The sequence below is a fragment of the Macaca nemestrina genome, chromosome 5, assembly GCF_043159975.1.
Source record: "Macaca nemestrina isolate mMacNem1 chromosome 5, mMacNem.hap1, whole genome shotgun sequence".
Lineage (NCBI taxonomy): Eukaryota > Metazoa > Chordata > Mammalia > Primates > Cercopithecidae > Macaca > Macaca nemestrina.
The window spans coordinates 147,128,678-147,152,258 of NC_092129.1; the positions used below are offsets into that span (position 1 = coordinate 147,128,678).

General features: G+C 39.5%; 1 protein-coding gene, 1 long non-coding RNA gene and 1 pseudogene across 2 annotated transcripts in view; 1 reads left to right on the forward strand and 2 right to left on the reverse strand.

Moving 5' to 3' along the window:
- Positions 1-23,581, forward strand: part of LOC105474504 (FKBP prolyl isomerase 5) — a 124,016-nt gene that overhangs the window by 20,767 nt on the left and 79,668 nt on the right. The window lies entirely within an intron of this gene.
- On the reverse strand, positions 20,476-20,592 carry LOC112425318 (small nucleolar RNA SNORA40; annotated as a pseudogene).
- LOC105474505 (uncharacterized) overlaps positions 21,197-23,581 on the reverse strand; it is a 112,198-nt gene continuing 109,813 nt past the window's right edge. The window contains exons 3-4 of the long non-coding RNA XR_982803.3: positions 22,864-22,962; positions 21,197-21,468 (exon numbers count right to left, since the gene is read on the reverse strand). This is a non-coding gene — a long non-coding RNA (uncharacterized lncRNA). The remainder of the gene's footprint in view (positions 21,469-22,863; positions 22,963-23,581) is intronic.

The window sequence follows — 23,581 nt, forward strand, 5'->3', positions numbered from 1 at the left end:
AAATTGTCATTGGCTTTTCTAAAAGTGAATCATGAATTGTGAAATAATTAAAACAGCAAAGATACCTTTTAGAACCTCCATTTTTTATAAATTGCATTAACAAGTTATGCAGTGATGTGAAGATACAAACTAAGGTCATTAAGTTTTGCTTAATTTATAATTTATATTAACCTATTCATTGAAAAGGATTTGATAGTTTGTGATTAAAGCAAAACAGGCAAAGACCATTAAAAACAAAGACAGAAAATGAGCATAAATCACTTGAGAAATAATGAGCAGAATGAGGGAATGGGAAGAAATCTTTACACCAGTAATCTGAGGCAAGATAGTTTCTGTGTTTGAATATTAAATTTAGCTCTGAGCTTCCTGGCAAGCAAGAGAAAAAAGGAAACAGGGTGGGTTTTATAGTTATTGTCCAATAAAGAAAGCTTTTTCAGTTTTTCAGAAGAGAGAAACTTTTTCTGAGTCATAAGTTAGAAGAGGTTTGTTATGTGAATTCTTACATATGGAACATAATTTATATTTCCAATTTTGAAAATTATTGAATTTCTTCTGTTGCTCTCTTAGCCATCAGGTACCATTCTATGCAGTGTAATTATATTGGTCATATTAAGTTCATGTCCACTGTTGTCAGAAGTGGAAATACCATGGCTGGGGTGTGTTTATGTATTGCCTCTAGAGCTGTAGCCACTGACGAACAGGAAACTGAAAGCTAAAAGTTCAGGAAATGTATTGTATTTAGACTGTGGAAAAAATGTATATGATACTTTACTGAAAGCCGTGCTCTTTTGAAAACTGAAAAATTTATATATGTATTTAATTAGAGATGAATATTAAGGATTCTTATAATAATGCTGTCAGATGCTTAAATATGATAATAGATACAATATGTGCATTGTAGGCCAGGAACATTGTGCAATGCTAGAAAAAAAGGCAACAGATTATTGTATGTATTCAGCTATATTCTTTCAAGAAACAAAACAGCTGGCACATCAATTGAATTCCTCAAGGATGTCTTATTTCCAGAGAATTCCAGAGTTTTAGTTTTAGCTTAGTTCCAAGGAAGAGGAGGTCCCTGTTTTACAGGATAGCCTATTTCAGTCTTAAGGAGTTCTAATGGTTAACTTCTGTTTTCATACACTGAATTTAACTTTGTTTTCCTGTGATTTATTATTATATTCTATAGCTTTCTTAGAGTTGAGAAGAAAATGATTAATTGATCACACTTTTTTTGGAAAGTTAATTGCATCTCAAATGTTTTCTTAGGTATTGTTGCATTTTAGGTTCCTTATAAAATCCTTCCTACAGGAGTCTTTAGTTTTGAAGTTATAAAAAAAATTGTCAGAGGAAATGTGACTAATGTATATGCCTGTTTGAGCTGCATTTTCTTACTGTTTCTATACTTAGTATTTTAACAGGATGTGATTGATAAGAATTGAACATTCCAATTCTTTAAGACAATCATGAAGTTCTAATAGCTTCTTAGAAATGGAAATTGTGTCATTATATATTGTTGTGTTATTGTTGTGCATTTTAACAAAAGAAATTATAGTCACACAAAATAGGGGCCACATTAAGTGAAAATTCCATTTATTACAAAGGTTTTTTTTTTTTTTTTTTTTTTTTTTTGAGACGGAGTCTCGCTCTGTTGCCCAGGCTGGAGTGCAGTGGCCAGATCTCAGCTCACTGCAAGCTCCACCCCTGGGTTCACGCCATTCTCCTGGCTCAGCCTCCCGAGTAGCTGGGACTACAGGCGCCCGCCACCTCGCCCGGCTAGTTTTTTGTATTTTTTAGTAGAGACGGGGTTTCACCGTGTTAGCCAGGATGGTCTCGATCTCCTGACCTCGTGATCCGCCTGTCTCGGCCTCCCAAAGTGCTGGGATTACAGGCTTGAGCCACCGCGCCCGGCCTACAAAGGTTTTTAAAAGGATTTTTAGGTGTATTGCATGTCATTTACTTATAATCAATTTAATAGTTTCATTAAAATTAGTCTCTTTTCAAGATTGATTTTGGTTTTGGTCTGTTAGGGTCGTGTGTTTACCCCTGAACTGTTGTGGTAACCAAAGGGATAAAAAGCACTGACGGACAAAAAATGGGCACTGGGCCTAGCCTAAGAGGTGAGGAGCAGGGCTTCCCAGAGGAAAGTCCCAGGATGCTGTTTCGCATAAAGGGGAATGGGCTCTGGGCTGACACAAGGAGTCTCAGCAAGGCCAGACCATAAAGGGCCAGGTATAGTGGGAAGAAGAGTTGGATTTTATGCAGTAGCTGATCTGTTGTTGCCATAGGGGATTCTTTTTGAATAATAACTGTTACTTTCTTACTGTGTTACATACTCATTGTAGAAAAATTAAATTAGTGAAGAAAATAAAATAAAAATGTCCTATAATTTTTTTCCCTTTTTGAATGTTCTTAGCTAATTTTTGAATGTTCTTCCCTTAAACTTCATTTAACATTTAGGTTACTTTCTTTTCAAAACAGAGTCTTACTCTGTCACCCAGGCAGGAGTGCAGTGGCGGGATCTCAGCTCACTGCAACATCTGCCTCCTGAGTTCAAGTGATTCTCCTGCCTCAGCCTCCTGAGTAGCTGGAATTACAGGCGCGCGCCACCATGCCTGACTGATTTTTATGTTTTTAGTAGAGATGGGGTTTCACCATGTTGGCCAGGCTGATCTCAAATTCTTGACCTCAGGTGATCCACCTGCCTCGGCCTCCCAAAGTGTTGGGATTATAGGCATGAGCCACTGTGCCCAGCCAACTAGGTTACTTCTTGTTTATTTGAAAGAGTGCTTGTTGAGTTCTTTCCACAGATTATGCTTCTAATAACTTTGAAAATTAATTATGGAGGAAATGGGTTAATCATTTTAAGGATTCTTTTTTGTTGATATAATGATTCTATTAATTAATATTTGTCTTATGGGAGCCATAAGCATAATAGGCATAATGAGAGCACACACTTGTAAGTCAGAGTGGTTCTTACAGGGGAGACAGGAAAAATGGAGTCCAAAAGGCCTTTCTGTAAGTTCCTTGGGAGCAGGGACTAGGTCTTTCTTGTTCACCATTGTATCAGGCACAATGCTTGACGCATAGTAAGTGTTCCATAAATAGTTGAATGAATGGATGAGTTTCTCATTAAGCACTTTTAGTAGCTCATATTTCTTGTACTATGGATAATCAAGTTCAATTATATTCATCTAAGGTTAAGAGCCTTTGCTGTACTCAGTTTTCTTTATTAATGTAAATTTAATAAACTGATTATTTTTTTAAAAAGCATGCATGTATGTATGCACACACACACAAAACAAGTGAAAATTTATTGTTTCTTCCCTTGAGCCCCATTCTCCAGAATTAGCTACTATTAATGGCTTACTATATTTTTTTCTAGGTATTTCCTCTTCATATACATTTTCTTTTCTTTTTTCATTTTCTTTTTCTTTTTCTTTGAGACAGAGTCTCGCTCTGTCTCCCAGGCTGGAGTGCAGTGGTGCGATCTCGGCTTACTGCAACCTCCGCCTCCTGAGTTCAAGGGATTCTCCTGCCTCAGCCTCCCGAGTAGCTGGGATTATAGGCGCCCGCCACCATGCCCAGCTAATTTTTGTATTTGTAGTAGAGACGGGGTTTCACTGTGTTGGCCAGGATGGTCTTGATCTCTTGACCTCGTGATCCATCTGCTTCAGCCTCCCAAAGTGTTGGGATTACAGGCGTGAGCCACCGCGCCCAGCCTTCATATACATTTTCTTTACACAAATAGAATATTTATATTCTGTTCTATAAATAGCTTTTTTTCCCCCCTTCATGGCATTCTTAAACTTTCCATATCAGTTTATTTGTAACTGTGTCTTAATTTTTGATTGTATAATATTCCATTGTAGAGATGTATAATAGAAGTCTATTAAGGAAATCCACTCCCTCCCCCCCCCTTTTTTTAAAACTATAATAGTAGTGTTTCTGCATGTATTTTTGCTTGCTTCTGTGAGAATATCTGCAGGTTATTTCCTGGAAGTGGTATTGCTGGGCTAAAGGATATTTGCACATAAACTTTCAGTAGATATTGGGAAATTTGCCCTTAAAAATATTCTACTAATTTGTACTCTTACTAAAGATATGAAGTGTTATTTTTCTGGTAACTGTACACACTTTCATTTTGTGGATTAGAAGGATTAAACTTCTGAAAATGAATCCTTGTCATGGTAACTTGAGATGTTCAGAAGATGATAGATTAGGTAATATATATGTTCCTTGGCTTATGGTGGTTTTACCTCCTGATAAACTCATTGTAAATAGAAAATATCACAAGTTGAAAATGCATTTAATGTACCTAACCTACTGAACATCATAACCTACCTTACACGTGCTCAGAACACTTAAATTAGCCTACAGTTGGGCAAAACCATCTAATAGAATGCCTATTTTATAATGTGTTGAATGTCTCACATAATTTATTGAAAACTGAAAGGGAAAAACAGAATAGTCGTGTGGGTGCTTGGAGTACTGTTTCTACTGAATGTGTATCGCCTTCTCACCATCATAAAGTTGAAACTCGTAACCCAAACCATAAGTTGGGGACTATCTATAGTTCCATTGCCTGATGTGATCTGTTGAAGTTAGGTGGAAGATGTTGTACTATGACCTCCACAGACCCATAGTGTGCTTTGTACAGATTCAGATGTGGAAGATCAGAATGTTGGGTTTCTAGGTTTTTATCTTTTTAGAATGTTTAAGATAAGCATTTACAGCCGGTGCGGTGGCTGATGCTTATAATCCCAGCACTTTGGGAGGCTGAGGGGGGCGGATCATGAAGTCAAGAGATTGAGACCATTCTGGCGAACATGGTGAAACCCCATCTCTACTAAAAATACAAAAAAAATTAGCTGGGCATGGTGGCTCGCGCCTGTAGTCCCAGCTACTTGGGAGGCTGAGACAGGAGAATTGCTTGAACCTGGGAGGCTGAGGTTGCAGTAAGCTGAGGTCGCACCGCTGCGCTCCAGCTTGGTGACAGAGCGAGACTCCTCTAAAAAAAAAAAAAGATGAACATTTACTAGTAACGTTCTAAAGGAGCGGAAGACCCTGAGTGCTGGTTTGAGAAGTTTAGATTTGTTGTGCTGGGGCACTATTTAAGGTCTGCAAATTAGTGAGTAATATGGTGGGTGTGCTGTCAGAAAGCCTTCACTAGCAGTGTATACAGAATGAGTGGGAGTGAGTGAGCCGTCTGGAGGTAGGCAGGTCCTCTGGAGAACTATAGTAATTCACGAAGGAAAGGAAGAAAACGCAAAATGTGGTGATAGCTATGGAGCCGAAAGTAAGATAAGAAACACAGTGAATAGTTGGCAGGTCCTATTGATTAAGTGGAGAAAAATTATACTGAAGTTGCAAACCTAGGAGAATGGCCAGATAATACAGATTATGAAGTAAATGGACAAGGGACCAATTTTGAAAAAGTTAATTTTCCTTAAAAACATCAGGAAATAAAAGGGTCCTGAAGTGAGAGAAATCAAAGATTGGAGAAGGAAAGAGGGAGAAATTATGCCACTTTTAATTTCAGCTACTACCTCTATTAGGATTTGGGAGTTATACTAATAGAGGTAGTAGTTGAAATTAAGAGTGGATGAGTTCTGGTATGAAGTGGTTGATGGGAACAGCTGTTGATTGAGAACTACATTTTAAGGAGAGGATATTGATAGTAATGGGAGATGGGATGAAAGAATGCCCAGGCAGAGAGGAAATTTAATAATTTCAGGAGTGGGGAAAGAATAAAGAGAAATGTTACTGCGGCCTACCTTTCATTCTTTTACTGTGCATATGATATTATATTTGCTGGATGTTTTCCTGTAGATACCACATTGTTCTTCCTCCGGGAGTGGCATGTCAGAAAATTTTGATGATTATTTTAAAGATGTTGAGTTTTATTCCTGAAATTGAATGTGGTACCTGAAAAAGGGTCTTGGGAAAGTAGTTTTTGGTGTCATATGCTGTGTTCCTTTTAGTTCATAAAATATTTTCATCTTGTTTGAATATCTGTGGGTCTAAAAAAAAATGGCTAATTTTTGGGTAGGTAAAAGTCCAGATACTTTGTACATTTTAATTGATTATTTAAAAAATATTCCCGGCATTTAAAACCTGGCAAATACAAATTATAAGAATCACCATCTTTTTAGAAGGACATACTATGAATTCAGAGTTTTTGCTGGCTTAGTGCTTGTCAGCATGGAGCCTGTTCACAGGAAATGCTTTAGAATCAGAGTCAGGGACACTACGGGGGAGTCAGTATGTAAAATAGTTAGAGTGCAAGCTCCGGAGTCATTCTCCCTGGTTCCACTGTTCACTAGCAGTATATCCATGGATAGATTTACTGAGCTCGTCCCTTCGATTTGCTGTCCGGACGTGGCAGTAATAACAATCTCAATGTCACATTTTTATTGAAGGGATCCATCATAGAGCTTATATTCTAGTAAGGAGAAACAGGCAGTATACAAATACTATAAATACACTGGAGGAAAACATAGTGGGGCTGATTATAGTCGATTTTTGCTCTTTTATTTCTGGTAACAGTAAAAGCAACTCTGATGAGAAAAGGTTTGAACATGAAGGCAGACCTGAAGGGAGTAAGGGGCGAGCTCTGCAGCTATCCAGGGAAGAGTTCCAGGTAGAGGGGAGAGCAAGTGCAAAGGCCCTGAGGAAAGGGCACATGGGAGGAGGCAGCAAGAAGGCCACTGTAGCCAGAGCAGTGAGTGAGGGGAGAAGGAGAAATAATTTCAGAGATAGCCAATGATCAGCATATATAGGGTATTAAGCATAAGAAGGACTTTGGGTTTTACCTGTGTAAGATGGGAAACTATTGGAGTTCCAGAGTAATTTTTTTCTTAAAGCTAGTCTGCTTGTCACTTCTTTTCTTAAAAATGCCTCAGTTCCCTGTTGCCTTTGGAATAATGTTCACATACTTTATTTTGGCACACAAGGTCCTTCACAGTCAGGCCTCTGCCTGTTTATTTAGCATCATCTGCTTCTTTCCCACATGTACCCTTCACTTCAGCCAAATGGGATCACATGAAGCTCCCTGGATGGGTCATGATGCTTTGTGTCTTCGTGTCTTTCTGTACAGTTTGCCCTGTGAGAAGCCCTCCCCCTCAGCTCATATGGTCACTGGCTCTGTTTTAGACGGTCCTCTTTGTGCTCTTGCTCTCTCATCACTTCTGCCCCGAGCCACTTTGTACTTAAGCTGCTTAGGCTTGAAGCGTGCTGTGTTCTTTTACCAGCCTTGATTTTACTCTTGCCACACCCTTGCCGGTTGAAAGTATGCCCATCCTTTGAGGACCAGCTCAGACACTGCCATCTTCTGCCTCCTTTGGACCCTCAGAAACACTTTGTAGCTCTCTTCTACTTAATCATAATTATTTGGAATTAAAATGTTTCTTTGCCTTCACAAAAAATCCTTGGGCTAACTTATTTCAGTTTTCTGTGTAGCCTCTAGAAGAGGGTCTTACAGACATTTCATATTCAGTAGGTATTCATGGTGTGTAGGATTCACAGGATAATTAGAAAACTATTGGCTTTTAAACAACTAAGGGCCAAAAGCAGCAAAAATGAATGCACAGTTGAAATGAGATTCCTATTAACAAAACAAATTTACTGTAATTATGATAGCTAGGTAATCCTTGTTCTCTTATATATTTATATATACTTACTAGTGGCACCAAATATTAGTATACCCAGTTTGAGATATAGTTTGTTGAAATATATTTGGACACAGCCAGGTGTGATGGCTCACACCTGTAATCCCAGCACTTTGGGAGGCTGAGGTGGGAGGATCACTTGAGCCCAGGAGTTCAGGAACAGCCTGGGCAACATAGTGCAACCTCGTCTCTACAAAAAAAAATAAAATAAAAAATTAACTGGGTGTGGTTGTGCATGTCTCTAATCCCAGCTACTCAGAAGGCTGAGGTGGGAGGATCATTTGAGCCTGGGAGATTGAGGCTGTAGTGAGCCTTGACTGTGACACTGTACTCCAGCCTGAGCAACAGAGCGAAACTCTGTCTCAAAAAAAAAAAAAAATCAGACGTGTAAATGCTCATGGTTTCTGACGAGGTCATACCACTTCTGGAAATCTTCTCAAGAAAATAATACAAACTAGCCAGCCACAGTGGCTTTTGCATGTAAATCTCAGCAACTTAGGAGACTGAGGCAGGAGGATCACTTGAGCCCAAGAATTTGAGATCAGCCTGGGCAACATAGCAAGACCTTGTCTCTCTAAAAAAAAAAAAAAAATTAAAAAAAAGAGAAAGTAACACAAACTAAATGATAATTACAACATCTACTGCTACTAATGTTGAAAGTTTACCATGTAACAGGCACTGTAAAAAGTCCTTTATGTGCATTACTTTAGTCCTCACAATCCCAAGAGACGTTGGTAAATGATAGCCTTGTGTTTTAGACAGGGAAACCGTGGCACAGAGAAGGTGAGTGACTTGCACAACACCATACCGCTGCCGTGTTGTCAAGCTGACATTCTCTCACTCAAGCAGACTGTGTTCAAGAAGCCATACTTTTTTTTTTTTTTTTTTTTTTTGAGACGGAGTTTTGCTCTTGTTGCCCAGGCTGGAATGTGCAATGGCTCGATCTCTGCTCACTGCAACTGCCACCCGGTTTCAAGAGATTCTCCTGCCTTAGCCTCCTGAGTAGCTGGGATTACAGACATCTGCCACCATGCCCAGCTAATTTTTGTATTTTTAGTAGAGACGGGGTTTCACCATGTTGGTCGGGCTAGTCTTGAACTCGTGACCTCAGGTGATCTGCCTGCTTCAGCCTCCCAAAGTGCCTGGGATCAGGCATGAGTCACCGCGCCCAGCCAAGAAGCCATACTTTCAGTTACGTATGATAAAAGCTTAGGCACAAAAATGTTCATAGCAGTGTTACAGAGAGAATTTGCCTATTCTGAACCTTTCGTATAAATGGGATCGTATAATGTATGGCCTTTCATGATTGGCTGCTTTCAAGTGAAATTAATACTTGTAAATATGCACCTAACAACAGAGCTTCAAGATATATGAATCAGAAACTGACAGAACTGAAAGGACAAATAGATCTAAAATTATAGTTGGAGATTTCAATACCTCGCCTCTCTCAATAATTGATAGAACAAGTAGACAAAAAATAATTTAGAAGATGTGAACTACATTATCAACTAACCTAATTGACATTTACATAGTATTCTACCCAATACAAGCAGAATACACATTCCTTTCAGTTACACACAGGACATTTACTAAGATAGATTGTATTTTTGTTCGCAAAATAGTGTCAGTGTTAGCCAGGTGCGGTGGCTCACGCCTGTAATCCCAGCACTTTAGAAGGCCGAGGCAGGTGGATCACCTGAGGTTGGGCGTTTGAGACCAGTCTGACCAACATGGAGAAACCCCGTCTCTACTAAAAATACAAAATCAGCTGGGCGTGGTGGTGCATGCCTATAATCCCAGCTACTTGGGAGGCTGAGGCAGGAGAATCACTTGAACCTGGGAGACAGAGGTTGGGGTGAGCCGAGATTGCTTCATTGCACTCCAGCCTGGGCAACAAGAGCAAAACTTGGTCTCAAAAAAACCAAAAAACCGTCAATGCGTTTAAAGTGACTTAGATCATAAAGTACATATGCTGACCAAAAGGGAATTAAATTAAAATTCAATAACAGAAAGATACTTGGAAAATTACTAAATATTTAGAAACTAATATGTTCCTAAGAAGCCCACAGGTCAAAGAAGAATATCAAAGATGAATTTAGAAAGTATTTTGTACTTAATGAAAATCATATCAGAATATGTGGGTTGTGTTTAATTCTAATGTTACAGGAGAATTCATAGCTCTAAATGCCTGTATTGGGTAAGAAGTAAAATCACAAATCGGTGTTCTCAGCTTTCACCTTAAGAAATTAGAAAAAGAAGAGAAAATTAAACTCAAAGTAAACAGAGGAAAAGAGTTAAGGATAAAAGCCAAAATTAGTGGAATAGAAAAAAAGAAAACTGGTAAGACAAAGTCAGTGAAATCAAAAGCTGTTGTTTGACAACAATGAAATTAATAAAACTCTAACCTGACTAATCAGGAAACAGAGAGAAGATGTCAATTACCAATATCAAGAATGAAAGAATTGGCCGGGCGCGGTGGCTCAAGCCTGTAATCCCAGCACTTTGGGAGGCCGAGACGGGCGGATCACGAGGTCAGGAGATCGAGACCATCCTGGCTAACACGGTGAAACCCCGTCTCTACTAAAAATACAAAAAATTAGCCGGGCGAGGTGGCGGGCGCCTGTAGTCCCAACTACTCGGGAGGCTGAGGCAGGAGAATGGCGTGAACCCGGGAGGCGGAGCTTGCAGAGAGCTGAGATCTGGCCATTGCACTCCAGCCTGGGTGGCAGAGCGAGACTCGTCTCAAAAAAAAAAAAAAAAAAAAAAAAGAATGAAAGAATTGCTAACAAAGCTCAGATTCTATAATTATTAAAAGGATACATAAGAGAATAATATGAATTACTTTATAGCAATACATTAGACAGCTAGATGAAATGTGCAAATTCCTTGAAAGATACAAAATACCTAAGCTCACTGAAGAAGAAACAACCTGAAGGCCGGGCGCGGTGGCTCAAGCCTGTAATCCCAGCACTTTGGGAGGCCGAGACGGGCGGATCACGAGGTCAGGAGATCGAGACCATCCTGGCTAACACAGTGAAACTCCGCCTCTACTAAAAAATACAAAAAACTAGCTGGGCGAGTTGGCGGGCACCTGTAGTCCCAGCTACTCGGGAGGCTGAGGCAGGAGAATGGCGTGAACCTGGGAGGTGGAGCTTGCAGTGAGCTGAGATCGTGCCACTGCACTCCGGCCTGGGCGACAGAGCGAGACTCCGTCTCAAAAAGAAACAAAACAAAACAAAAAAAATAAACAACCTGAAAAGTCCTATATCTATGAAAGAAATTGAATTAGGCCGGGCGTGGTAGCTCACGCCTGTAATCCCAGCACTTTGGGAGGCTGAGGCGGGCGGATCACCTGAAGTTGGGAGTTCGAGACCAGCCTGACCAACATGGAGAAACCCTGTCTCTACTAAAAGTACAAAATTAGCTGAGTGTGGTGGCGTATGCCTGTAATCCCAGCTACTCCAGAGGCTGAGGCAGGAGAATCGCTTGAACCCAGAAGGCGGAGGTTGCAGTAAGCCAAGATTGCGCCACTGCACTTCAACCTAGGCAACAGGAGTGAAACTCAGTCTTGAAAAAAAAAAAAAATTGAATTCCCACAAAGAAAACTGTAGGCCTACGTGGTATTCCTTGGCCGGGCGCGGTGGCTCAAGCCTGTAATCCCAGCACTTTGGGAGGCCGAGACGGGTGGATCACGAGGTCAGGAGATCGAGACCATCTTGGCTAACACAATGAAACCCCGTCTCTACTAAAAATACAAAAAAATTAGCCGGGCGAGGTGGCGGGCGCCTGTAGTCCCAGCTACTCGGGAGACTGAGGCAGGAGAATGGCGTAAACCCGGGAGGCGGAGCTTGCAGTGAGCCGAGATAGCGCCACTGCACTCCAGCCTGGGCGACAGAGCGAGACTCCGTCTCAAAAAAAAAAAAAAAGAAAAAAGAAAACTGTAGGCCTACGTGGTATTCCTGATTCTACCAAACATTTTAGGAAGTCATAATACCAATTTTACACAAACTCCTCCATAAAATTGATAGAGACTGAATATTTCATAAGTCAGTCTGTGATACTGGTACTACCAAATGGCAAACTAGACAAATCTAATCTAACAAAATTAGACAAATCATTACAAGGAAAGAAAATTATAGATCAATATCCCTCATGAACATAGTTGCAATTTTTATTTATGTATTTATTTATTATTTATTTATTTATTTTTTCCTGCGTCTCACTCTGTTGCCCAGGCTGGAGTGTGGTGGTGTGATCATGGCTCACTGCAACCTCCACCTCCTGGGCTCAAGCCGTCTTCTCACCTCAGCCTCCTGAGTAGCTGGGACTACAGTTGCGTGCCGTCATGCTCAGCTAATTTTTTTATTTTTGGTAGAGATGGGGTTTTACTATGTTGCCCAGATTGGTCTCAAACTCCTGGGCTCAAGCAATCCACCCGCCTTAGCCTCCCAAAATGCTGGGATTGCAAGTGTGAGCCACCGCACCCAGCAGCAAATTTTTAACAAAATTTTAGTAAATTGAATCCAATAACATATAAAAACAATAAAATACAATGACCAAATAGGGTTTATTCCAGGTATCCAAGGTTGGTTTAACATTTGAAAACCAATGTCATGTACCACATTAGCAACAGAAAGCACATGATCAGCTCAATAGATGCAGAAAAAGCATTTAACAAAATTTAGCATGCCTTGCTGATAAAAACTCAGCAAACTAGGAAAAGAAGGGAATTTCCCAATCTGATAAAGGGCATCTGTGAAAAACCAATAGCTGAAATCATAGTTAATGCTGAAAGACCGAATGCCTTCCCTATATAATATTTAGAACAAGTCAAGATATCTGCTATTCCCAATTGTATTCAGCATTATTCTGGAGATTCTAGCTAGTGCAATAGGATAAGAACAAGTATTCCAGATTGGAAAGGCAGAAGTAAAATTCTCTTTATTCACAGATGACATGATTGCCTATGATTTCTACAAAAATGCTATTAGAACAATTAAATATGCTTAACAAAGTTACAGGATACAAGATCAATATAGAAAAGTCAATTGTATCTATATACTAACAAATGAACAATCAGGAGTTGGAATTTAAAAATAATATTGACAGTAGAAAAAGATACTAAATGTCTAATGATGAATTTCACAAAAAAAATGCAAGATCTTTTCTTTTTTTTTTTTTTGAGACGGAGTCTCGCTCTGTCGCCCAGGCTGGAGTGCAGTGGCGCGATCTCGGCTCACTGCAAGCTCCGCCTCCCGGGTTCACGCCATTCTCCTGCCTCAGCCTCCCGAGTAGCTGGGACTACAGGCGCCCACAACCGCGCCCGGCTAATTTTTTGTATTTTTAGTAGAGACGGGGTTTCACCGTGGTCTCGATCTCCTGACCTTGTGATCCGCCCGCCTCGGCCTCCCAAAGTGCTGGGATTACAGGCGTGAGCCACCGCGCCCGGCCAAGATCTTTTCTAACTGCAAGCTTATGAAACGTTGAGAAAAAGAAAATCTAAATAAACGGACAGATACTGCGTTCAAGGATTGGAAGACTCAATATTGTCATCAGTTTTCCCCATAGATAATAGAAAGTTTAGAAAGTGATGGCTGGTTTTAAAATTCATATGGAAATGCAAAGACCTAGAATTGCCAAAACTATTTTGATAAAGGACAACAGAGATGGAAGATTTAACACTGATTTCCAAAACTTATAGTTGCAGTGATTAAAACGTGGTATTTGTGGTAACTGGTGTAAAGATAAACAGATCCATGGAACAGAATAGAAAAGTCCAGAAAAAAAAATATGGTCAATTGATTTTTGAAGAAGCTTCCAAGGCAATTAAATGGAAAGAGTATTGTCCTTTCAAAAACGAAGGTTTTGGAACAATTTGGTCTTCATATATAAAAAAGTGAATCTTGATTCATACCTTACATCATACATAAAAGTTAACTCAAAATTGATCATAGACCTAAATGTAAAGCCCAAATTTATAAAATCTCTGGAAGAAAATCTTTGTGACTTTAGGTTTGGTAAAGATTTCTTAGGTATAACACCAAAAGCATGATTTATAAAAGAAAAAAATGATAAATTGGCCTTCATTAATATTAAGAATATCTCTTTGAATGCCGTGTTTAAGGGAATAAAGGACAAGCCCCAGACTGGGAGGAAATATTTATAGAAGATATTCTGATAAAAGACTTGTATTTAGAATATGTAAGGAATTCTCAAAACTCAACAATAAGGCCAGTCACAGTGTCTCCCGCCTGTAATCCCAACACTTTGGGAGGTCAAGGCGGGTAGATCACTTGAGGCCAAGAGTTCGAGACCAGCCTGGCCAATATGGTAAAACCCCATCTCTACTAAAAATACAAAAATCAGCCAGGCATGGTGGCAGGCACCTGTAATCCTAGCTACTTGGGAGGTTGAGTCATGAGAATCGCTTGAACTCAGGAGGCAGAGGTTGCAGTGAACAGTGAACTGAGATTGCACCCCTGCACTCCAGCCTGGTTGTCACAGTGAGACTCTGTCTCCAACAAAAAAAAAAAAAAAAAAAAAAAAAAGAAAAGAAAAGAAAAAACACTCAGTAAAGCACATAACCTAGTAAAAAAAATAAGCAAAAGATTTGAACAGATATTTTGTCAGAAAAGATACATGAATGGCAAATAAGCACATAAAAGATGATCAACATCATTAGTCATTAGTGAAATGCAGACTAAAACTATAAGAATATACCATTACATCCTTACCAACACTTGTTACTGTCAGGCTTTTAAACTGAAGACATTACAGTGTCTAATCTCCAGATAAGGTTTTTCAGATTAAATTTAGAGAGGACATTACAGTGTCTTCAGTTTAAAAGCCTGACAGTAACAAGTGTTGGTGAGGATGTGGAGCAGCTGAAACTCTCATACACTTGTGGTGGGAATGTAAAATGGTACAACCACTTTGGAAAACAGTTTGGCATTTTCTTAAGGACTTAAAATTGACACTACCAAGTGACCCAACTATTTTGCTCCTAGGCATTTATCCAAGAGGAATGAATACATATGACCACATAAAGATTTGTTTACAAATACGTGGCAGGTTTATTTGTAATAGGCAAGAATTGAATCTATTCAAATGTGCATCAACAGGGACATTTGTGGTATCTTCATACGATGGAATACTATTCAACAATAAAAGGGAATGAACAACTGATACAACTTATTTTATTCTCAATATAATTATAGTAAGGAAATGAAGCCAGAAAAAAATGGCACATTATATGAAATTCTATAAAATCTACTCAAAAAGCAGATCAGATTGCCTGGAGACCTGAGTTGCAAACGGATGACTTATGAAGGAAATATTTGTGAGTAACAGGTATGTTCATCATCTTAATTGTCATGATGAATTCATGGATATATGTACATATGTCAGAATTTATCGAATTGTATATTTTAAATGTGTAATTTATCGTAGCTTAATTATGTCTCAAAATCTGTAAAAAAAATATACTTCATGTGTTTATTGCTTGCTGCTCAAATTTCAGAATCACATAAGGGATTGAGACTAATTTTTAAAATAATTTTTCGGTGATTGGGTTTGAGGTAACTCATGCATTATATATAGCGGATTTGCCTATTATTATGTTTTTGAGACGGACTCTCGCTCTGTTGCCCAAGCTGGAGTACAGTGGCGTGATGTCAGCTCAGTGCAAGCTCCACTTCTAGGGTTCAAGCGATTCTTCCACCTCAACCTCTTGAGTAGCTGGGACTACAGGTACACGCCACCATGCCCAGCTAATTTTTTTTTTTTTTTTTTTTTTTTTTGAGACGGAGTCTTGCTGTGAAGCCCAGGCTAGAGTGCAGTGGCGTGGTCTCGGCTCACTGCAAGCTCCGCCTCCCGGGTTCACGCCATTCTCCTGCCTCAGCCTCCCGAGTAGCTGGGACTACAGGCGCCCGCCACCGCGCCCGGCTAATTTTTTGTATTTTTAGTAGAGACGGGGTTTCACTGTGGTCTCAATCTCCTGACCTTGTGATCCGCCCGCCTCGGCCTCCCAAAGTGCTGGGATTACGGACATGAGCCACCACGCCTGGCCTTTTTGTATTTTTTTTTTTTTTAGTAGAAACGGGGTTTCACCATGTTGGCCAGGCTGGTCTCGAACTCCTGACCTCGTGATCTGCCTGCCTCAGCCTTCCAAAGTGCTGGGATTACAGCTGTGAGCCATTGCGCCTGGCCTTATAGCTTTATTGCAAAATTGAGAAACCAGATGTTTTACTTTGTTTTCTGAATTTCTGAATGCATTTTCAGAATGATATAAAATGTTAAATTTTATTTTAGATTAGAATATTGTTGTCCAACTGGATGATTAATAAAGAAAAAGAAAGGAAAGAATGTAGTGAGACCCCCTAAGTACAAAATGGAGGAAGTCAATGGACTTCCAAGCTTGAGATAAATTCTTATGATCTTGATTGGATGATTAGGTATCGGTAGTAGAGAGAATAATGGCTCCTCAAAAATGGAACTTGTAAATAGGTTACCTTGTAGGGCAGAAAGGACTTTGCAGACGTGAATAAGGTTAAAGGCTTTGAAATGGGGAGATTATCCTGGGTTACCCAGATGGGCTGAACTTAATCACATGGGTTCTTAAAAGTGGAGGAACTTTCCCAACTATAGTCGGAGAGAGAGAGAGATGGCTACAGAAGAATGATCAAAGAAATGCAGTATTCCTGGCTGAAGATGGAGGAAGGGGGCCACCAGCCGAGAAATGTGGGCAGCCTCTAGAATGTGAAAAAGCCAGGCGATGAGTTCTTTCCCAGAGCCTCCAGAAGGAATGCAGCCCTGCCAACACCTTGATTTTAGCCCAGTGAGACCCATTCTGGATTTCTGATCTCCAGAACTTTAAGATGATAAATTGGTGTTATTTCAGCCACTAAGTTTGTGTTAATTTCTTTTTTTCTTTTTTTTTTTTTTTTTGAGACGGAGTCTTGCTCTGTTTCCCCAGGCTGGAGTGCAGTGGCATGATCTCACCTCACTGCAACCTCCATCTCCTGGGTTCAAGTGATTCTCCTGCCTCAGCCTCCCGAGTAGCTGGGATTACAGGCATGCGTCACCATGCCTGGCTAATTTTTGTATTTTTAGTAGAGATGGGGTTTCACTATATTGGCCAGGCTGGTCTCAAATCTCGAACTCCTGACCTCAAGTGATCCACCTGCCTCGGCCTCCCAAAGTGCTGGGATTACAGGCATGAGCCACTTTGCCCGGACTGTTTGTGTTAATTTGTATGGCATCTTTAGATAACTAATACCACATGTAAGTGGGTAAAACTCAGAATTCATATTGTGCCAGAGGATTGCAATGGAAAGTGAACTCTGTATTGTTAAGATAACTTTCTATCCCTTGGGAATTGTTTTTCCTTCCACATAGCAAACCTCATTTTCCCCAGAAGTAAAACATATAAGTTACTTTTTAATGAATAAATACAAAATAATAGAGTTGGAATAAACCTTAGATATGATTCTAGTCTAACCCCCGAAAGGTATAGATGGAAAAACTGAGTGAGGGCCAAAGATTCCACAGCTAGTTAATGGTAGATCTGAGTTTACTGGCCCTTTCTTCCTTCCATATTTTCATGGTGGGGATTTAAGATGGCCAAGGTTTTTAATTCTTTCTACACAGACTCAAAATGTTATTCTTGTACAGTTTTTCTCTTAGGCATATAATGGATTTTGGGAAACAATTTCTAGAATAGTGTTTTAATGAGATAGTACTATAAGAGGATGCAGTATTATGTAAAACTTTTGTCTTGGGTTTTTTTCCCTCTGAGTCTCAAGTCTGAAACATCTCTTCCTCCAGTTGCTAGTAAATGTATACTCAAATATTGGCAGCTAGGTGTGGTCCTCTGTTCTTGACTGTCCATATTTAAACCACACTAATCCAGTTAATAAGGTAATTCTCTGTGTGTTGTGTATGCACAGGCATATTCTTATAATGCACTTCAGAGATAGATTTTAATTATGCTTGGGTATTCTTAATTAGTACTCCTGATTAGAACAGAATTTTGTTTTTACTTTTATAGTTGAACACTCAGGTACAGTGTAATTCTCCAGATTAGATTTTTCAGATTAAATTTAGAGAAGGAATGTACTCAGCTTGTAATGGTATTTCAGCACTGACTCTATAGTGTCTAATATTTTGCCTTCTTTACATTGACTGTGATTTTGAAAATTGTGATTCATCTCATCATTTATTGAGTACTGCTCCTATGTCATTTATTTATACTAGGTGGTGGGAGTACAGAATGAATAGGACATATTCTCTATATGTATAGTGTTTATAGACTTTTCTTATATGTTACCTTGTTGGCTGGTTCCTACAAATCATCAGGAGACTTAGGACCAAACTCTTCGGCCCTAGTGAATCACGTCAAGGTACTTTACCCTGTGGCACAGGTAGAAATTTGACTTTCTATAAAAAACCTAGACAAATAATAGGGGCTCATTCCTACTGTCTTCACCCTTACCAAAATGTAAGTTCTATGGAGACAGAAATTGTTTCCTGTTGTTTAATGCTGTATCTGCACTACAACAGTGCCCGGGACATAGTAGGTGTTCAGTAGATATTTGTTGAATAAATAGCTGAATGGCTTCTACTTATCCTTCAGCTTTCAATTAATTTATTATTATTATTTTAAATTTCTGTTTCTTTTTAGAGATGGAGTCTCATTGTGTTGGCCAGGCTGGTCTTGAACTCCTGGCCTCAAGTGATCTGCCCGCCTCGGCCTCCCAAAGTGCTGGGATTACAGTCGTGAGCCACTGAGCCTGGCTCACAACTACTTTTTTTTTAAGAGTCAGGGTTTCACTATGTTGCTCAGGCTAGACTCCAATTCCTGGGCTCAGGCGATCCTCCCACCTCAACCTCCAAAGTTGCTGGAGGTACAGCACGTGGCACTGGACCCAGCTGCTGCCATAACTTTAACAGTGATGCCTATGGGATGTACCTTTGAGCTAAGGGGTCTCTTGTCTTGGTGCAAAGCTGGATACAGCTTATGAGAGATAAGAGGCAATGCATAAAATTAGCTGGGCATGGTGGCACATGCCTGTAATCCTAGCTACTCGGGAGACTGAGGCGGGAGAAACGCTTGAACCCGGGAGGCGGAGGTTGCAATAAGCTGAGATCGTGCCATTGCACTCCAGCCTGGGCAACAAGAGCAAGACTCCATCTCAAAAAAAAAAAAAGCTATGCATAAAGTCGAGAAAGAAAGTGCCAGAGAAGGATTCAGGTTGCTTCAGGGGGTAAAAGAGCAGTAAATAGTTTTATTTGAACAATGGTATGGTATGGTATTAAAAGACATTGAGAGGAATAGTGCAGTAACTTCAGACACTTTCTAAGTGCTGTAGATCTTTAAAAATCCATCATAGTCGTCTTGCTGACTTCTTTAGTGACGATTTGAGTTTTAATTATTCAGTTATGCTGCCAAAAGTACTGCAGGTTGTCAAGTATCATTTATCCAAAATGCTTGGGACCAGAAGTGTTTTGGATCTTGGATTTTTTCAAATTTTGAAATATTTGCATATTTCTCTAAGAGAAAAAAGATATTTTGGCATGTAATGCATAATATTTGCATAATTATAATCCAGTGTTCTAAAATGATTGTACCCACCAGAATCTACAAACAATAAGGAACTGTGGTTGTCTGCTGCAAATAACTATGACAAACCACACTGTATCACATGTATTAGCCCATTGTGACATTGTCGATTGACCATATGTACATACATGTATACATAAGATACAGTGTCTTGGGGATGGAACCCAGGTGTAAACATGAAATTTATTTATGTTCATATGTACTTATACACACAACCTGAAGGTAATGTTATACAATTTTTTTAATTTTTATTTGTTATTTTTTTAAAGTCAATACATTTTTATTCAAGGAATTCCATGTTGTGATTTCTTCCACTGTCCATCAAGGCCACTTTAGATCCACTAAAGAGCTGGAGTCAAAAGATTTACCTTCAAGTTAGCCCTTTTTAATGAAACTGATGCTTATTTTAATCCAGTTGTCTGTCAGCCCATAATTCTTTTACTTTGGCTTCTGTCATCTCCTTTTAATATGGATATACTGATGAAGACTTGAAAATTCACCAAGAATCTTTGGGATCTAATTTCTTCAACCAGTTTAGTTTAGGGTCCTTTTTACTGTAGGTGTGGATCTGCCTGGTTCTCAATTTGACACCCTCCCTTAACATGAATGAGTTCAAATCATATTCATTCCTAAGCAGTCACACTCAGGAATAGTACAGATGTGTGGAATATGCCAGTATCTTTAACTCTGGACATCATGTTCTCAAGATAAAAGCCATTAAAACAAAAAGCCATCGTATGTATCGTCAACATGAAATTGTAATGCAAAATTAATACTGCTGAAGATTTCCCTTATATCCCATGCTGTTTATCTATTTTACAGTCCTAGAATCAGTCTTTTTTTTTTTTTTTTAAGAGACAGGGTCTGTCTTTGTTACCCAGACTGGAGTACAGTGGTACCATCAAAGCTCAGTGCAGCCTCCAACTCCTGAGCTCAGTCCTTTTGCGTCAGCCTCCCCTTCCTGAGTAGCTGCAACTACAGGCACATGCCCCAGTACCCAGCTAATTTTTAAATTTTTGTTAAGATGAGGTGTTTGTTACTTTCTTGCCCAGGCTGGTCTTGAACTCCTGGTTTCAAGCAATACTCCCGCCTCAGTGTAGAGATTGCAGGCTTGAGCCACTGTGCCTGGCTTGGAACCAACCTTTGTGGCTATCAATACTCCCATCAGTTAACTGTCTCAGGTATCATAATATCCCTTCTTACGTGTATCAAAACTCATACTGAACAATGAGTTCTGGGTTGCAAAAGAGGATTTATTTTTTGCACCTATCCATAAGTCTTTGTCCACAAGTTAAAAACAGTGCAGTATACAATATTTTTAATAATTTTGTGCGTGAAATAAAATTTGTGTACCTTGAACCATTAGAAAGCAGAAGTGTTAGGTGTGGAGTTTTCCACTTGTGGCATCATGTTAGAATTCAAAAAGTTTCAGAGTTTGGAGCATCTTGGATTTTGGATTTTTCCAATTAGGAATGCTCAACCTAATCAGAAGTGAGACTTGGACATTAAAAGTTTGAAAGCCACGGTTTTATTTGCTTAGTAAGTACATAATTGCAACAGTACTTTTTATCTTAGTTATTGTGTAGAATCTGATGACTCCTCGACATGTCACCCACACTTCTCTCCTGAGCTCAGGCCTTATCTCTAATAACCTTCTGGACATCGCACAAGCATCCCTTGCTCAACACACCCCAGCCAGAGTTCTCTTGCTCTCCATAAAAAGCACTCTAAAATGTTTGAATTAAATTGAAGAGAAAGAATACAAAGTCCTGATAAGTGGAACCATGAAATGTTTCATCTTTTTTTCCCTAAGTTTAAAAAGATCATGAAAGTAATACATGTTTAATGTTAAACTATTTAAATAATATAAAAATAAAATCTAAGAAGTGAAAATTCCTTCTTATCCTCCCAAATCTCATTCTCTAGAGGTAACACTGTTGTAGTAGTTAGGTAAGTTATCTTTCCAAACTTCTTATAAATAAGCAAATATACAAACACATATATACTTTTTCCCCCTTGGAAACAGGATCATGTTACAAATCATTCTGCAACTCACCATTCACTTAACAGTACATCTTGAAAATCCATCTGCTTTTTCATGTGATTATTAGAAGATTGTTTATGTGGAATGGGTAAGACCCCACCTGCTCCATATTAGTGATATTTTCCGAGGTTAGCTGTCTTAAAGGGAAACAATGAAAAAGACATTTTGGCATGTAATGAATAATATTTGCATAATTGTAATCCAGTGCTCTAAAATGATCACACCCACCAAAATCTACAAACAACTAGGAACCATGGTTGGTGGCTGCAGATAATTGCTATAAATTACACTGTTTGTGCCAGGTGCGGTGGCTCATGTCTGTGATCCCAGCACTTTGGGAGGCTTTGGGAGGCTGAGGCGGGCGGATCACTTGAGCTCGAGGAGTTGGAGACCAGCCTGGCTAACATGGCGAAACCCCATCTCTACTAAAAATACAGAAATTAGCTGGGCATTGGTGGCTCACACCTGTAATCCCAGCTACTCAGGAGGCTGAGGCAGGAATATCATTTGAACCCAGGAGGTAGAGATTGCAGTGAGCGAAGATCAGGCCACTGCACTGCAGCCTGGGCAAGAGAGCAAGACTCTGTCTCAAAAGATTAAAAAAAAAAAATTACACTGTTTGTGTTACATATATTAGCCCATTGTGGCATCATCAACTGACTTTTTTTTTTTTAATGGTCCAGATAACCAAATCATCACTGGGCACTATGCACCATAACAATACACTTCATTTACTACAATGCTATTCTTTTTTCCTTTTTTTTTTTTGACAATATCTTCCTCTGTTGCCCAGGCTGGAGCATAGTGGTTCAACCATGGCATGATTCTCCTGCCTCAGCCTCTCCAGTAGCCGGGACCACAGGCGTGTATTTTTTATTTTTAGCAGAGATCGGGTCTCACTGTATTGCCCAAGCTGGTCTTGAACTCCTGGGCTCAAGCCTTGACCTCCCAAAGTGCTGGGATTACAGGTGTGAGCCACTGCGCCTGACATTCTTTTATAATGGATGAACATCTACAAAATATTTTCCGAATTCAGTTGTTTGGATGTTTTTGTTTAGACTCTTAGCTAAATGATTCTCTACTGTATGGATTTATCTCATCCTTTTTAAAAACTGTATATTTTTATAAGTATGCATTTGCCAAATTTTACTATAACATTCCCATGACCATCCTCTTAAAGAAAAACTTTGAAATACTTTTATTTAGCCATACAGTTAAAATTTGGCTGGAACTAAGTGATCTGTGTTTAGTTGATGAACCGATCCATGCTTGCATTCTTCCTGTTCTTGCATCATGACTTTTTCATCTCCCCTTGATTCTTTCCCCTATATGCATTTAAGCCTGTCTGGTTCTTTTCTCAAGCCTTTGCTCTCTACTTCCCTTTCACCCAAAGCATTTCATGTTTCCCCTTTACAACCATAGTATAAGTATCAAACTTCTCACCTGTGACTTCTGCCTCTCTATACATCTCTCTTCTACTTTTAACTTTCATGTTCACAATATGCTATCTTTCTCTTATTTTCACTTCTTACCTTCTCCAACTTCAGAGAATCCCCACTGCCTAGTGTTCTTGGGGAGATGCTAGAGGATACACAAAATGCCACCTCCCAGAAGGTCGAGGCATTTTTTTCCTTAAAAAAAAAAAAAAAAAAACCTTTTAGCCAAACACTTCTAAGAAATGCTCCATTTTCTCAGTAGTATCTTCAGAAAGATTTCAGAGGTAATTGCATCTACAAAATAAAGACTAAGTGCTAAGAAAATGAGCAATCCGATAAGAATATGTAAAATAAAAAACATTATTACTGAATTCTTTTTTTTTTTTTTTTTTTTTTGGAGACAGAGTCTTGCTCTGTCACCCAGGCTGGAGTGCAGTGGCATGAACTTGGCTCACTGCAAGCTCTGCCTCCTGGGTTCACGCCATTCTCCTGCCTCAGTCTCCCAAGTAGCTGGGACTACAGGCGCTCGCCACCATGCCTGGCTAATATTTTGTATTTTTAGTAGAGATGGGGTTTCACCATGTTAGCCAGGATGGTCTCGATCTCCTGACCTCGTGATCTGTCTGCCTCAGCCACCCAAAGTGCTGGGATTACAGGCATGATCCCAGCCTGGCCTTTTTTTTTTTTTTTTTTTGAGATGGAGTTTCACTCTTCTCCTCCAGGCTGGAGTGCAATGGTGCGATCTTGGCTCACTGCAACCTCTGTCTCCGGGGTTCAAGTGATTCTCCTGTCTCAGCCTCCCAAGTAGCTGGAC